Genomic DNA, 17,492 nt, shown 5'->3' on the forward strand with positions numbered 1-17,492 from the left:
GATCAATTTCTCCTAACCGCTGCTAAAATATGTTTATACTTGTTGGAAAATGTGTTATGTCATATCTTTTTTTGGACAACTAATACACCTGCAGAAGACAATGTATGTACACAATTAAAACATTATTATAACATAATACCATCACCAAACATTTTTTCATAATTGTGTATATATATATATATATATATATATATATATATATATATATATATATATATATATATATTAGGGCTGCAACTAACGATTGATTTGATAATCGATTAATCCGTCGATTATTACTCCGATTAATCGATTCATAATCGGATAAAAGAGACAAACTACATGTCTATCCTATCCAGTATTTTATTGAAAAAAAGCAGCATACTGGCACCATACTTATTTTGATTATTGTTTCTCAGCCGTTTGTAAATATTGCAGTTTATAAATAAAGGTTTATTAAAAAAAAATAAAACATTTTTTATTAAAAAAAAAAAACCTCTGCGCATGCGCATAGCATAGATCCAACGAATCGATGACTAAATTAATCAGCAACTATTTTAATAATCGATTTTAAACGATTAGTTGTTGCAGCCCTAATATATATATATATATATATATATATATATATATATGTATATATATATATATATATATATATATATATATATATATATATATATATATATATATATATATATATATATATATGTATATATATATATATATATATATATATATGTATGTATGTATGTATGTATATATATGTATGTATGTATGTATGTATATGTATATATATATATATGTATTTATTTATATACACTTTTTTCAGCGTATTAGATTAATTTTAGCCTTTTTTTTACCAAAAGCGCCTACATCATTTACATTTACACAAATTATATATATATATATATATATATATATATATATATATATATATATATATATATATATATATATATATATATATATATATATATATATATATATATATATATATATATATATATATATATATATATATATATATTAGGACTGCAACTAATGATTCATTTTATAATCGATTAATCTGTTGATTATTACTTCGATTAATCAATTAATAATCGGATAAAAGAGACAAACAACATTTCTATCCTTTCCAGTATTTTATTGAAAAAAAACAGCATACTGGCACCATACTTATTTTGATTATTGTTTCTCAGCTGTTTGTACATGTTGCAGTTTATAAATAAAGGTTTATTTAAAAAAAAAAAAAATTAAAATTAAATGAAATAAAAAATAAATTAAAAAAAGTCTCTGTGCATAGCATAGATCCAACGAATCGATGACTAAATTAATCGCCAACTATTTTTATAATCGATTTTGATCGATTTAATCGATTAGCTGTTGCAGCCCTAATATATATATACAGTATATATATATATATATATATATATATATATATATATATATATATATATATACACACACACGTATATACATGTATATATATATATATATATATATATATATATATATATATATATATATATATATATATATATATATATATATACACACGCTTTTTTCAGCGTATTAGATTAATTTTAGCCTTTTTTTTTCCGAAAGTGCCCACATCCTTTACATTTACACAAATGTTATATATATATATATATATATATATATATATATATATATATATATATATATATATATATATATATATATATATATATATATATATATATATATATATATATATATATATATATATACACTACCGTTCAAAAGTTTGGGGTCACATTGAAATGTCCTTATTTTGAAGGAAAGGCACTGTACTTTTCAATGAAGATAACTTTAAACTAGTCTTAACTTTAAAGAAATACACTCTATACATTGCTAATGTGGTAAATGACTATTCTAGCTGCAAATGTCTGGTTTTTGGTGCAATATCTACATAGGTGTGTAGAGGCCCATTTCCAGCAACTATCACTCCAGTGTTCTAATGGTACAATGTGTTTGCTCATTGGCTCAGAAGGCTAATTGATGATTAGAAAACCCTTGTGCAATCATGTTCACACATCTGAAAACAGTTTAGCTTGTTACAGAAGCTACAAAACTGACCTTCCTTTGAGCAGATTGAGTTTCTGGAGCATCACATTTGTGGGGTCAATTAAACGCTCAAAATGGCCAGAAAAAGAGAACTTTCATCTGAAACTCGACAGTCTATTCTTGTTCTTAGAAATGAAGGCTATTCCACAAAATTGTTTGGGTGACCCCAAACTTTTGAACGGTAGTATATATATATATATATATATATATATATATATATATATATATATATATATATATATATATATATATATATATATATATATATATATATATATATACAGGGGCGTCACTAGCTTTTAAGGACGGGGGGATGCACAGGATGCGAGCGAACGTAGCGCACAAGCACAAAACTTCACAAACGGCTAACAAAAACTTAGAAATGACTCATTGTTATTATTATTATTTCAGTCGGTTTATTTTCAATCTGTGTTCAGTACAACATCAAACATGGGTTAGCACAGTGACATTTTGTTTACAGCATCAACAAGAAACAATTACTTGGTGGATGGAAGCATCAAAGAATGCCGTCTGTTTTTAAGGGCGGCAAATCGGTCCATCACTCTGTTGTGACTCAGAAGAGGAAGGTCGTTTTTTTTTCAATTGACATGACTGCGAGACTGTGAAGTCTTTTCTGACCCATTGTTTGATGCTGCCAGGAATGCAGCCGACGCAGTGCACTGAAGGACCTCTTACTTTATAAACAGTATGTATATATACATAGAGAGATAGGGTTAGAAGGTCTGCCATCCGGGGGGGAGCTCAAAGTAAAGCCGTTGCTTCTCCACATCGAGAGGAGCCAGATGAGGTGGTTCGGGCATCTGGTCAGGATGCCACCCGAACGCCTTTAGGGCACGTCCAACCAGTAGGAGGCCATGGGGAAGACCCAGGACACGTTGGGAAGACTATGTCTCCCGGCTGGTCTGGGAACGCCTCGGGATCCACCGGTAAGAGCTGGACGAAGTGGCTGGGGAGAGGAAAGTCTGGGCTTCCCTGCTTAGGCTGCTGCCCCCGCGAACCGACCTCAGATAAGCGGTTTCGTAACTCTGAGCTAACCACTGGAAATAGGAAGGCGAGTCATCCAGACATGCCCGTGTTTCTCCTTCTTCTACATGTACAGACAATTGTGGAAATCACACATGAATACCTTAAGAGAAAGCGATTGCAGCTATTTGGGATACAACACTTCTCAGACGGCAAGAGAACTTTCCAATGTCCAGGTCAGCTGTGATTCTACTTAGCGAAAAACTTTGTCAATTTGTGGAAGGGTAGACAACGAGAATGCGGGCTCCCGTGGATGTGATAAAAAAAGTAGTGTGTGCTTTGTATTATCTGGCCGACGAGGGAAGACTACAGAAAACATCGAATCCTTTTGGACTGGCAAAGCAGACTGTATCAGTTATTGTCCGCCATGTATGTCGTGGACTCAACGTTTAGGTCCAGAGTATATCAAGTCACCAAAAACTAATGGACAATGAAGGTGAAGGCACAAGAGTGAGGTGTGTCCTGACCAGATATCTAGATCCCTACATTGATTCCTGTAAAATGTTCTTTATCACATTGTGTACTTTCACGTGTCCATTAAAAATGTGATTAATGTATGATGGCTCTGGTGTGATTCACTACAATAGGGCCCCACAGCACACTGGATTCTAGGTAATTGAAATACCACAACACTGGATATTGTTCAGATAAGTTACATTTAAGGACTTGCACATGACGTGCACATTTTCCGCGCATGCGTACTAGGTCGTGTTGCGCCGGCGGACGCAGGGTCTAAAACGACCATTGTGTGCGTGTGGACAAGGATAAGGTTAGGTGGGATTTACCCTGGATAACCTTATCCGGCTTAGTGTAAACGGGGCCTCAGACACCCCTGACCTACTGGATTTATCTTCATGTAGCAGGCTCCAACGGGAGAGTTTCGTGGAGCTAAAACTAAAGCCAATGAGCTAAAGGCCCTGAGCTGTCAACTCACTGTCCAGTGCAAGCTCTTGAGGTCTAGGCCAGAGGTGTCAAACTCATTTTAGATGGGGGGCCACATAGAGAAAAATCTACTCCCAAGCGGGCCGGACTGGTAAAATCACAGCACGATAACTTAAAAGTAAAGACAACTTCAGATTGTTTCCTTTGTTTAAAAATAGAAGAAGCACATTCTGAAAATGTACAAATCATAATGTGTTTGGGTATTTTTACACTTACATGTTGTGGTTAATAGTATTCTTTATTTGTCGTTATTTATACTTTCTGAATACATTATGTGATAATGTTCATCAGTCAACTCATTGGTGTTAATTTTCAATCTATCAAGATAAAAACGTAATATCACAATCAAATTGCAGGATGTTATTTATGTAGTTTGCTCATTTTCCACTTAAATTTTTTTTTTTTTACACACACACTTGTTATTTCATATGTTGACCGTCACACAGTCAATTTGAAAAAAAATCCCTCCTTTTCGGGACCACCCTAATATTGATAGATTTCACCACCAGGGGTGCAAATGAGACATTCTCTATTAGATGCAATGGTTTTCCGTATTGGGACCATGATTTATGTCCTAACTTGTTCACCGGTCCTCATGTGGAAGGTACTTTACCTTGTTGATGTCTCAAGAAGGATAAAAATACAAGATCACACACACACACACACACACACACACACACACACACACACACACACACACACACCCACACACACACACACACACACACACACACACACACACACACACACACACACACACACACACACACACACTCACACACACACATTCTTGTATTTGTACCTTCTTGAGACCTCCGAATAATGCCTACCTCTTTAGGACCACCCTTTCTAGATATATAAAGATTTGTATTTACAACATTAATAATATATACAAACTACGTAAATATAAAAAAGGTTGTTGTGAAAAATTAGTTGAAATTTCACAGGAAAAAGGTCACAATTTCACAAGAAAAGCTTTGTCATGATTTTACTCAACGCAATTCAAAATTGTACAAGAAAAACTCATTATTTACTTCAAGTTATTACAGTATGTATGTTGGCCATAGGGGGAGTACTTCAATTTTTTTTACACACTTGTTATTTCATATGTTGACCAGAGGGGTAGCACTTTTAAAACTGACACGCTGTCAATTTGCAAAATCCCTCCTTTTTGGGACTACCCTAATTTTGATAGATTTTACCACCAGGGGTGCAAATGAGACATTCTCTATTAGATGCAATGGTTTTCCGTATTGGGACCATGATTTATGTCTTAACTTGTTCACCGGTACTCATATGGAAGGTACTTTTCCTTGTTGATGTCTCAAGAAGGGTAGAAATACCAGAACACATGCACACATACTCACGTTCTTGTATCGGTTACCTTCTTGAGACCTATTTAGGACCACCCTTTCTTGATATATAAAGATTTGTATTTAAAACATTAATAGTACATACATATTATGCAAATATAAAAAAAGTAAGCTTTTAGTTACTTTTATTTTTTTTGTAGAATATTTTGTTTGTAATAGGTTTTTAATTTTCATTATTTACTTCAAGTTATTACATATACAGTATATATTATATACTGTGTATTTATAATATGTACATATTACATACATGTTATATTTCATATTGCTACTATGGTAGATTTTTAGTTTACTTTATACCTGCATTATCCTTTCCATCCTTACCATTTCCATCCTTTGTAACTGAGCTACTGTGTGCAACAATTTGCCTTGTGGATCATTAAAATTTGTCTAAGTCTAAGTCTATACATATTTATTATATTTTTTTAAATCATTTTGGCCAAAGGGGGTGCATTTCAAATTCTTACGCACACTTGTTATTACATATGTTGGCCGGAGGGGGAGCACTTTAATTTTTTACACACCTGTTATTGCATACGTTGACCAGAGGGGTAGCACTTCTAAAACCGACACACAGTCATTTTGCAAAATCCCTCCTTTTTGGGACCACCGTAATCTTTATAGATTTCACCACCAGGGGTGCAAATGAGACATTCTCTATTAGATGCAATGGTTTTCCGTATTGGGACCATGATTTATGTCCTAACTTGTTCACCGGTCCTCATATGGAAGCTACTTTTCCTTGTTGATGTCTCAAGAAGGGTAGAAATACAAGAACACACACACACACACACACACACACACACACACACACACACACACACACACACACACACACACACACACACATTCTTGTATCGTTAACTTCTTGAGACCTATTTAGGACCACCCTTTCTTGATATATAAAGATTTTTTATTTACATCATTAATAATATATACATACTATGCAAAAATGGTAGAATTTTAGTCTACTTTATACCTGCATTATCCTTTCCATCCTTACCATTTCTATCCTTTGTAACCGAGCTACTGTGTGCAACAATTTCCCTTGTGGATCATTAAAGTTTTTCTAAGTCCAAGTCTAGACATATTTATTATATATTTTTTAATAATTTTGGCCAAAGGGGGTGCATTTCAATTTCTTACACACTTGTTATTACATATGTTGGCCATAGGGGGTGCACTTAAAACATTTTTTTACACACTTGTTATTTAATATGTTGACCAGAGGGGGAGCACTTTTAATACCAACACAGTCAATTTGCAAAATCCCTCCTTTTTGGGACCACCCTAATCTTGATAGATTTCACAAATGAGACATTCTCTATTAGATGCAATGATTTTCTGTATTGGGACCATGATTTATGTCCTAACTTGTTCACCGGTCCTCATATGGACGGTACTTTTTTTTCTTGGTGTCTCAAGAAGAGCAGAAATACAAGAACACCACACCACACACACACACACACACACACACTCGCAAATCTGCAGTGTTTTTACAATGAATGCTTAATGCCAAAAAGACTAAAAGGACATAAAAAAAGTGCATTTATATGTGTGTCTTCACGCCTATGTGGTGTGTTACAAGGAGGGGGAACAGGGAGGATGTCGCACACTTCTTGCCTCCAAATGCACAAAACAGACATTCTACTCCAATCACACATCGCCCCGCCCTCTTTGGAGCCAACCAATGAGCGCTCTCTTTCCGCTCCCTCTGCCCTCATGGCTCCACCCCCTTTCTCGCTCGACCAGCGCAGCACAACTCACCAAGGCAACCCTCACACACACACACACACACACCACGTAGAAACACACACACACACGCACGCAGCTGTACTGGTAGAAGCAGGCGTGGACACACACACACTCACACACACTCAGTTTCGTAAAGGTTGCGGCACCGGCGCGTAGAGAAAAAAAGGATTTTGTAGCTCTCCAACATGTCCTGTTATTTTCTGTCCTAAGTGTAGTCAATCAGTGCTCACACACGACAGGCGTGTTGGGTGATTTTTTTGTGGGTTTTTTTTCCACGGAAGAATTAGACAAAAGGACGGCACGGAGGTTGTTTTTTTTTTTTCTCCCATGAAAGGATCTTATGTGTTTTCTAGAAGGCTTCCCAGCGCTACAAACTGGAGTCCTCACACCCACCAGGTAAACACTTTCTTTAATGGCAGCCTTCGTGCTACCGATGCGCTTCCTTACATCCCCCAACTAATTAGTCATTAAACTCTTTCTGCACATTTTTACTCTTACTATGTTGGAAATTAGTTGGACAAACTTTTCCCAAATGGAAGACTGTGGGGGCTACCTTGATTTTCTTAACATTTAATTCACATTTTAAACCAATCGAATGTAATATGAAATAATACCTAAAACAGTCAGATTTGTGTCCCAGGTTAGTAATAAAAAAAACCTAGTAAAACAAGTAAATCATAATTTTCTCGCGTATAATTAAGATCCAGGTTTCTCTGGGATGAGTTTTTCCACTACACACACACACCATGTTCACCATGTGCTCACGTTTTACATCTACAAAACATTTACTGTCTCATATTATTATTTTTTAAATCATACCACTGTCTTTCTCTTCTCTAATTTAACTTTCATTCTTCGTGGGAGGTACCGGGGATGACATTTGACAGACGTTCTTGATAGAAATAAGACTGAAGATAATCCAGATGGTCAGAAAACATAACTCACAAGCTTACTCTGCAATAGAAAAAAAATAATATATTTTTTTTTTCCATGAGAGGATCTTATGTGTTTTCTAGAAGGCTTAACACTTTTTTCAATGGCAGCCTTCGTGCTATCGATCTGTTTCCTTACATACCAACTAGTCATCTAGCTGTTTCTGCACATTTTTTTTACCGGTTTTTACTCTTACTATGTTTGAAATTAGTTGTACAAACTTTTCCCAAATGGAATACTGTGGGCTAACTTGATTTTCTTAACATTTAATACACATTTTAAACCAATCCAATGTAATAATGAAAGACGATCAAAAACAGTCAACATGTCAGATTTGTGTCACAGGTTAGTAATAAAAAAACCCTAGTAAAACAAGTAAATCATCAATTTCTCGCTTAGAATTAAGATCCAGGTTTCTCTGGGATGAGTTTTTCCACTACACACACACACCATGTTCACCATGTGCTCACGTTTTACATCTACAAAACATTTACTGTCTCATATTATTATTTTTTAAATCATACCACTGTCTTTCTCTTCTCTAAATTAACTTTCATTCTTTGTGGGAGGTACCGGGGATGACATTTGACAGACGTTCTTGATAGAAATAAGACTGAAGATAATCCAGATGGTCAGAAAACATAACGCAGAAGCTTACTCTGCAATAGAAAAAAAATAATATATATTTTTTTTCCATGAAAGGATCTTATGTGTTTTCTAGAAGGCTTAACACTTTTTTCAATGGCAGCCTTCGTGCTATCGATCTGTTTCCTTACATACCAACTAGTCATCTAGCTGTTTCTGCACATTTTTTTTTACCGGTTTTTACTCTTACTATGTTTGAAATTAGTTGTACAAACTTTTCCCAAATGGAATACTGTGGGCTAACTTGATTTTCTTAACATTTAATACACATTTTAAACCAATCCAATGTAATAATGAAAGACGATCAAAAACAGTCAACATGTCAGATTTGTGTCACAGGTTAGTAATAAAAAAACCCTAGTAAAACAAGTAAATCATCAATTTCTCGCTTAGAGTTAAGATCCAGGTTTCTCTGGGATGAGTTTTTCCACTACACACACACACCATGTTCACCATGTGCTCACGTTTTACATCTACAAAACATTTACTGTCTCTTATTATTGTTTTTTAAATCATACCACGATTAAACCCCTCACTGTCTTTCCCTTCTCTAAATTAACTTTCATTCTTCGTGGGAGGTACCGGGAGGACATTTGACAGACATTCTTGATAGAAATAAGACTGAAGATAATCCAGATGGTCAGAAAACATAACGCACAAGCTTACTCTGCAATAGAAAAAAAAGAAAAACAATTTTTTGGAAAGGATCTTATGTGTTTTCTAGAAGGCTTACACTTTTTTCAATGGCAGCCTTCGTGCTATCGATCTGCTTCCTTACATACCAACTAATTAGTCATCTAGCTGTTTCTGCACATTTTTTTAAACCAATTTTTACTCTTACTATGTTTGAAATTAGTTGTACAAACTTTTCCCAAATGGAATACTGTGGGCTACCTTGATTTTCTTAACATTTAATACACATTTTAAACCAATCCAATGTAATAATGAAAGACGATCAAAAACAGTCAACATGTCAGATTTGTGTCACAGGTTAGTAATAAAAAAAACCTAGTAAAACAAGTAAATCATCATTTTCTCGCTTAGAATTAAGATCCAGGTTTCTCTGGGAGGAGTTTTTCACTACACACACACACCATGTTCACCATGTGCTCACATTTTACATTTACAAAACTTTTACTGTCTCTTATTATTATTTTTTAAATCATACTACGACTAAACCCCTCACCGTCTTGTCCTTCTTTAATTTAACTTTCATTCTTCAGACTTTCTCGATAGAAATAAGGCTGAAGATAATCCAGAAGGTCAGAAAACATTACGCACAAGCTTACTCTGCAATACAGAAAAAAATAATCAAACTACGGAAGAATTAGACAAAAGGACGGCATGGAGGGTTTTTTTTTATTCCCATGAAAGGATTTTATGTGTTTTCTAGAAGGCTTCCCAGCGCAACAAACTGGTGTACTCACACCCACCAGGTAAACACTTTCTTCAATCTACCGATCTGCTTCCTTACATCCCAACTAATTAGTCATTAAATCGTTTCAGCACATTTTTTTTACCGGTTTTTACTCTTACTATGTTTGAAATTAGTTGTACAAAGTTTTCCCAAATAGAAGACTGTGTGGGCTACCTTGATCTTCTTTTAACATTTAAATCACATTTTAAACCAATCCAATGTAATAATGAAAGACGATCAAAAACAGTCAACATGTCAGATTTGTGTCACAGTTTAGTAATAAAAAACCTAGTAAAACAAGTAAATCATCATATTTTCGCTTAGAATTAAGATCAGGTTTCTCTTGGATTAGTTTTTCTACTACACACACACACACACCGTGTTCACCATGTGCTCACGTTTTACATTTACAAAACATTTACTGTCCCTTATTATTATTTTTTAAATCATACTACAACTAAACCCCTCACTGGCCTCTCAATGGTCGTTCTTCATGGGAGGTCCCGGGAGGATAGTTGACAGACTTTCTCGATAGAAATAAGACCGAAGATAATCCAGAAGGTCAGAAAACATACCGCACGAGCTTACTCTGCAATTGAGAGAGAGAAAAAAATCAAACAAGAAGTTAATTATTTCATGCGGACAAACCTGATGAATGATACCAGTGAGGCTCAGAGCTAGGACCAGGGCGGTGGAGCTAACTCGCCCTGGTCTTTGAGTAATTCAGATTCACCAAACTTTATTATACCCGTGGGGAAATTAAGGCATTGTTTGCAGTAATACGGAAGAAATAGTACAACAAGGCATACAAAAGAATGACTGTGCATGTGAGCTGTGTGCTTGGTATTTTATGTTTTTTTTATGTATTATTTTTATCTATTTATCTTAGTACCATGTTCTTATATTTCTTATGTGTCACTATGAATTTGCACAATGTACAATGATGATAAATATCTATTCTATTCTAAAAAAAACCAATATATACAGTTAAATATAGAATACAATAAACATGGACTATTGACATTGATGCATACAGTTAAAATAGAATACAATTAATATAGAGTAAATAGTACACTAGTATATACAATGCAAGGGTGCTGGTGGTTCCGTTAATACAGAATATTGTGCAAGTCCATGGCAGCATGTGTGAAACAGGTCTTTAGGTAGATTCTAAACATTTTTTAAATAAGATGGTGTGCAGCCCTATTTGGTAAGTATCCTGGTGAAAAATGTATATTAGGGGTTCCAGCCGGATCACCCAAAAACTGCATAGCATCGCCCTCTAGAGAGCGCTTATATTATCAGCACAGCTATGCGTTTCATTGAGCAAATCTCGTAACCATGTTCATCAAGACAGGATGTGTGAACATCATTGAATAACCTATGCTGTAAAAAAAAAAACAGCAGTCTACCGTTTTTGTTTGGAGATGCAAATTTTCCAGGGTTTTGAGCCATTTCCAATTTGTTTTGTTTTCTGTGTGGTCCAAATACTCCTTTGATGTTGTAATAATGCGGGCCGTGTTTAATTTAGTTTTTACAATGAAAGAAAACAAGCTGTGCTGCACTTTGGACATCACTGAAGGAGAAGCTAAATAAAGCAACAAATGAGGAGAAAAAAGCCTTTTGTTCATCCTAGCTGTACTTTGTGTATTTTGTCTTCTAAAATCAGGGGAGTCCAACATTTTTTCAGTGAGGGTCGCATGCATAAAACTAAAAGGATGAGTGCATCAACTTTGACTAATGTTATACGTTGAAGATTCTAAAACCAATTTAAATCTGGTCAATACATGCTAATCTATCACACAAACACATCAACACCTTAACTTTGTTTTTTAAAATGACAAAACAAAATAGTGTAATGTCTGACAGTATATATAATTAAGGCTGCAACAATTATTGAATTACTTTGTTTAGTAAAAAATCCTTCCTTTTTATTCTAATTTTTTTAAAATATTTGTTATTTTTATATATTAAGTGCAGCAAATAAAAATTAATCAAAAATCTGGACAGCATGGAGTGCCCAGAACTTTAAAAACACAGACATAGTTTGTGCACGCAAGACTATAAGCGAACTAAGCAGCTGCTAAGGGCCCCACGGCCAACAGGGGGCACCCAAGAGTACATGATTATTTAAATTGTTTTAATACTAGTTCAGGGGTGTCCACAATACGTGCCCGGCAAATCACACTTATAACAAAATTGGCTCGTGGTGTGTTTTTGTCTAATTTTATACCACCGCAAAATATATTTGATACGATATTGCACAGATTTCACCACCCCCGTGTGGAGTTCAATGGAATCACTAGTTAACGACCACTGGGAGCACAGCATTAATGTATATGGCCCAATCCAAACAACTTTCCCCACTAATGGCGTAAATGAACTATAACCAACAAAGAAAGTCAACACATGGTCGCACATTACACACATCCTGCTCATTGAACTTAGTGGACATTATAAAACACGTGTATATAATCTAAAATTAGGGCATGATGGGTAATTTTTGCAAAACTCTCGCCACACTTCACCATGTTTGGTGCAGTTTAGCTGCTTGATATTTCTGATTGGTTACACAACTTTAAGGACGTCGTCAGGAAAGTAAACAATGTAGGAGTCAAACTTACACATACTCGTAATATTCAATGTTTTATCGTTTATACTTCATCTGGCATTGTCGTCACGGTGTGGGGGTGGAGGGTTGTTGAGGTTGAACTAGTTGAAGTTGTGTGTTGTTGTTCAGACTGTTCGCTTTCATTAATGCAAACTGAAGTGTTATTTTAGTACAAAAGATTGTTGTGACGTCACAATCAACACTCTGCATTGTAGCAAAAAAGCATCGTAAAGTGTGTATTTGTCTTTGCGTGTCTTTGTGTGTGTGCATCCATATAACAGCATATTGGCGATTACCCTCGAAAAATGTCTTTACCGCAGTTTGTAATGTATTCTTTCATGTTTGGCAAATTTCCCTCTTCAATTTGGTATGACATTAATTTGCAGACTTAAACATTGCCAATCGCAGAACATTCTAAGAACGTAACATGTAAAGTTTCGGGAACTGAAAAAATGCTTGCCGTTTGCACCAATATGGGACCAAGAAGCAACCCAAATGCACCCTTTAGGTAATGTTGATTGCCCAAAAAGGCTAATATAATCACAATGTTCTGGGAACCAAAATAATTAGCTGGGTAACGATCCCTCTCATACATTACACTTAGTTGTAATAAATATTAATAAAAAAAACAACTGAAGTTAGTGTAGTGATTTCGATATCAAATGTATTTACATTACACACCTACTTTTACATTTAAACCATTTTTCTTACCTTGTTTCTGGTAACTTTGTGCATTAATATTATTTAAGTGTTTGCTTGATATTGTACTTAATTCTGTTGGTTTTTGTACGATGGAATTTGTTACTTTTGTATGTATCTGAGTGATTGTATTGTTGCACTTAAATGTTTTCTTGCACTACAAATGATTTTTGCACATTGTTGTTGCAGGTTTTTGTTACCAAAAATAATAAACCGAATCAGTATCAGCTTTTATTGGCCAGGTATGTGTAATACACAAGGAATTTAACTTCGGACTGGGCTCTCTCGGTAGAATGCAAACATTAAATAATAACAATGAGTTAAAAATGAAAACAGGTATTTTAAGGCTAATATGTACAAGACTGATAAGACAAGTCCGAATCCATGGTTCTCGCCCGGAAAAGGGTGGCGTGCCATCTCCGGGTTGCGGAGGAGACCCTGCCCCAAGTGGAGGAGTTCAAGTACCTCGGAGTCTTGTTCACGAGTGAGGGAAGAGTGGATCGTGAGATCGACAGGCGGATCGGTGCGGCGTCTTCAGTAATGCGGACGCTGTATCGATCCGTTGTGGTGAAGAAGGAGCTGAGCCGGAAGGCAAAGCTCTCAATTTACCGGTCGATCTACGTTCCCATCCTCACCTATGGTCATGAGCTTTGGGTTATGACCGAAAGGACAAGATCACGGGTACAAGCGGCCGAAATGAGTTTCCTCCACCGGGTGGTGGGGCTCTCCCTTAGAGATAGGGTGAGAAGCTCTGCCATCCGGGGGGAGCTCAAAGTAAAGCCACTGCTCCTCCACATGGAGAGGAGCCAGATGAGGTGGTTCGGGCATCTGGTCAGGATGCCACCCGAACGCCTCCCTAGGGAGGTGTTTAGGGCACGTCCTACCGGTAGGAGGCCACGGGGAAGACCCAGGACACGTTGGGAAGACTATGTCTCCCGGCTGGCCTGGGAACGCCTCGGGATCCCCCGGGAGGAGCTGGACGAAGTGGCTGGGGAGAGGGAAGTCTGGGCTTCCCTGCTTAAGCTGCTGCCCCCGCGACCCGACCTCGGATAAGCGGAAGAAGATGGATGGATGGATGATAAGACAAGATGACAATTTTACTGTAAATAAACCATTTTATCGCTTGGAACAATCAACCCCAAGCCATTGTAGCTGAATGATCTACATTTTTAAATGATGAACCATATGAGGCACTTTGGACATCATTCATTCATTGGTATTATTTGTGTTTTTATTGCACTGATATTATTTATCAATGCCAGGCTAACAAGAAGATAATATAAACAACACTGCCAGAGCCCCAATGAGTTTATTGTAGGTGTGTGAATGAGCAACAGTTAATATTATTGGCAGAAATTGAGGGCCCCGAAATTAGAAATAGAGGGCCCCAAAATCAAATTTTGCTTAGGGCCCCCTGGAGGCATGGGCTGCTGCAAATACAGCGCACATGAGAGCAGTTGTGTGTGGGTGACGTGATCTGTGTGGCACAAAATAGCAGCGTTTAAAAAAAAAAATTAAAAAAAATTGTTATTAATGCACAAATGTTGAAAGTGCAGTTTCAATGTTGATGATGTGCATTTATTAGGGAAAAAAAGATTATGGCAAGCAAAAAATGTGTTGTTTTTTTCAACTATTTTCCCTAAAATGCGCAGTAAGTCTATAAATAATTGTATCCGATTACATGATTATTCAAACAAACTAATCGATAGATTACTAAAATAATCGATAGCTGCAGCCCTGTAAATAATTAATTAATTGTATGTTTAGGCTAAAAATGGCCACAACCTTTTATTTTTTTTTATTTTTTACAAATTATGACAACTGAACAAATAACGGCTGAGTGAACTATTATTGGTGCCCACTCTTGATGTACTCTTGTCTTTCTTCATGTAGTGCTGATAGTTGCAGCAGTGTTATTCTATTTAGCCTACTGTAGGGCGGAGGGGTCGGGGGTGTGTGTGTGTGTGTGTGTGTGTGTGTGTGTGTGTGTGTGTGTGTGTGTGTGTGTGTGTTTGTAAATGCAAGGGCATCTGTGGCCCACAGCTGTTTTTTTAATGGCTTGCTGTGTATTCTTAGAATAAAACGAAACAATAGATATATGTACTTTTGTTAACCCCCTTGATGGAAGTTAATGAGGCGAACTAAGTCGGAGAACAAACAAAACGTATGCACTTAAAAGGTACGCTTCTACATATTTTAATTAGCTAGTTTCAAGTGTTTATTTGCTAGCCAGCTTTTTTTTTTTTTTTCATTATTTTTTATTCATTTTTCATTTTGGAAAAAAAGTCATAAAAAGTCTTAAGTGAATTCCGACGAGGTTGAAATGTTAATACAGTACTAATAACTCTACTCAGTGGCCTAGTGGTTAGAGTGTCCGCCCTGAGATCGGTAGGTTGTGAGTTCAAACCCCGGCCGAGTCATACCAAAGACTATAAAAATGGGACCCATTCCCTCCCAGCTTGGCACTCAGTATCAAAGGTTGGAATTGGGGGTTAAATCACCAAAAATGATTCCCGGGCGTGGCCACCGCTGCTGCCCACTGCTCCCCTCACCTCCCAGGGGGTGAACAAGGGGATGGGTCAAATGCAGAGAACAAATTTCACCACACCTAGTGTGTGTGTGACAATCATTGGCACTTTAACTTAACGCTAATAATGATAAAACACTTTGTCGCCTAAAATAGAAAGCTGTTATTTAGGCCGTATTTTCCCTTGAACTATTTATTAGTTGTAGCATGTTAACCCTCCTCCCCCAGACTACACCCATAGCCTTACCTTTCATACATAAACAGATACATAACATACATTGTTTTTCAATGAAACAAACTATATGCTGTAGTGTTATCTCAATTATGTTATTTAAATATTGTACTATTGGAGTGAGTTACCCAGAACAGTGATAAATACAAAACACATCTGTAAAAAAAAACTATTTTACTATACGAAATCACATGTTTGGGGCATTTTGCCTGACCTTTTTAGCATATGTGATGAATGATTACTGTAACTTGACAAAATATATTGGCAAATCCATGGCAATCGTCATTGTTTACTTTGAAGTGGGCCTATACGTAAGGACCTAAAGAGAAAGTAAACATATCCTATAAGATTTTCAAGAAGTGCTCAACAATGATGCTGCCAACTGAAAATATGTATTTTTACCACAGTCAGGTAAAGTAACATATCACAGTAGTCAACAATGACATGCGGTACAAATTAAAATCTGAGACAAATGAAAAGGTTTGAAAAAAAATATCTGGAGATAAATAAAAATGACAGCACGGAGTATAGGCCAGGGGTGTCGAACTCATTTTAGCTCAGTGAGGAAAATATATGGTAAAATCATGGCATGATAACCTAAAAATAAAGACAACGTCAGATTGTTTTCTTTTGTTTAAAAATAGCACTAGCACATACTGAAAATGTACAAATCATATGGTTTTTTTTTTTACACTTACATGTTGCGGTTAACAGTATTCTATCTTCATTTGTCGATATTTATACTTTCTGAATAAATCATGTGATAATGATAATCAGTCAAATAGGTGAAATTGAGTCTGGCAGAATTTAAAAATGCTCCTATTGGTGTTATTTTTGTATCTATCAGAATATGAAATGAATAATGATATCAAAATCAAATTACATTATTATTATAATTTACTAATTTTCCTCAACTGATGTAACATGATGTGGTTTATTCTGTACATATGTAGCATCATCTACAATACAATAGAACTTGTGAATTTGGACTAATTTCATTAATCACACATGAAGTTATTGTTAATTGTGTGAACATTTAAAATTTAATGTGTAAGGGTGTCAAACTCGTTTTCATTGAGGGCCACATCGCAGTTGTGGTCGCCCTCAGAGGGCCGCATTTATCAGTGAGTAATATATACATGTATTTAAATGTAATACATTAACATTTTTTTTTTTTACATAAGCTGCAAAAAAATCTTTTAATTTTACTTGAAAAACTGGCAGCTCAGTCACCAGAATTTTACAGTAAA

At 35.7% G+C, this 17,492-nt stretch overlaps 1 protein-coding gene across 5 annotated transcripts in view; it reads left to right on the forward strand.

Moving 5' to 3' along the window:
• tenm3 (teneurin transmembrane protein 3) overlaps positions 1–17,492 on the forward strand; it is a 755,307-nt gene that overhangs the window by 310,678 nt on the left and 427,137 nt on the right. The window contains exon 1 of one of the 5 annotated variants that reach the window (XM_062033283.1): positions 7,306–7,574. The exons of the other annotated variants lie outside the window; for them this stretch is intronic. The gene's annotated coding sequence lies outside the window, so the exon portion shown is untranslated. Of the gene's footprint in view, positions 1–7,305; positions 7,575–17,492 lie in introns of those variants that run through there. 5 annotated transcript variants of the gene reach the window in all.

Source organism: Entelurus aequoreus, linkage group LG22 (genome assembly GCF_033978785.1).
Source record: "Entelurus aequoreus isolate RoL-2023_Sb linkage group LG22, RoL_Eaeq_v1.1, whole genome shotgun sequence".
In the NCBI taxonomy this organism is placed as follows: Eukaryota; Metazoa; Chordata; class Actinopteri; order Syngnathiformes; family Syngnathidae; genus Entelurus; species Entelurus aequoreus.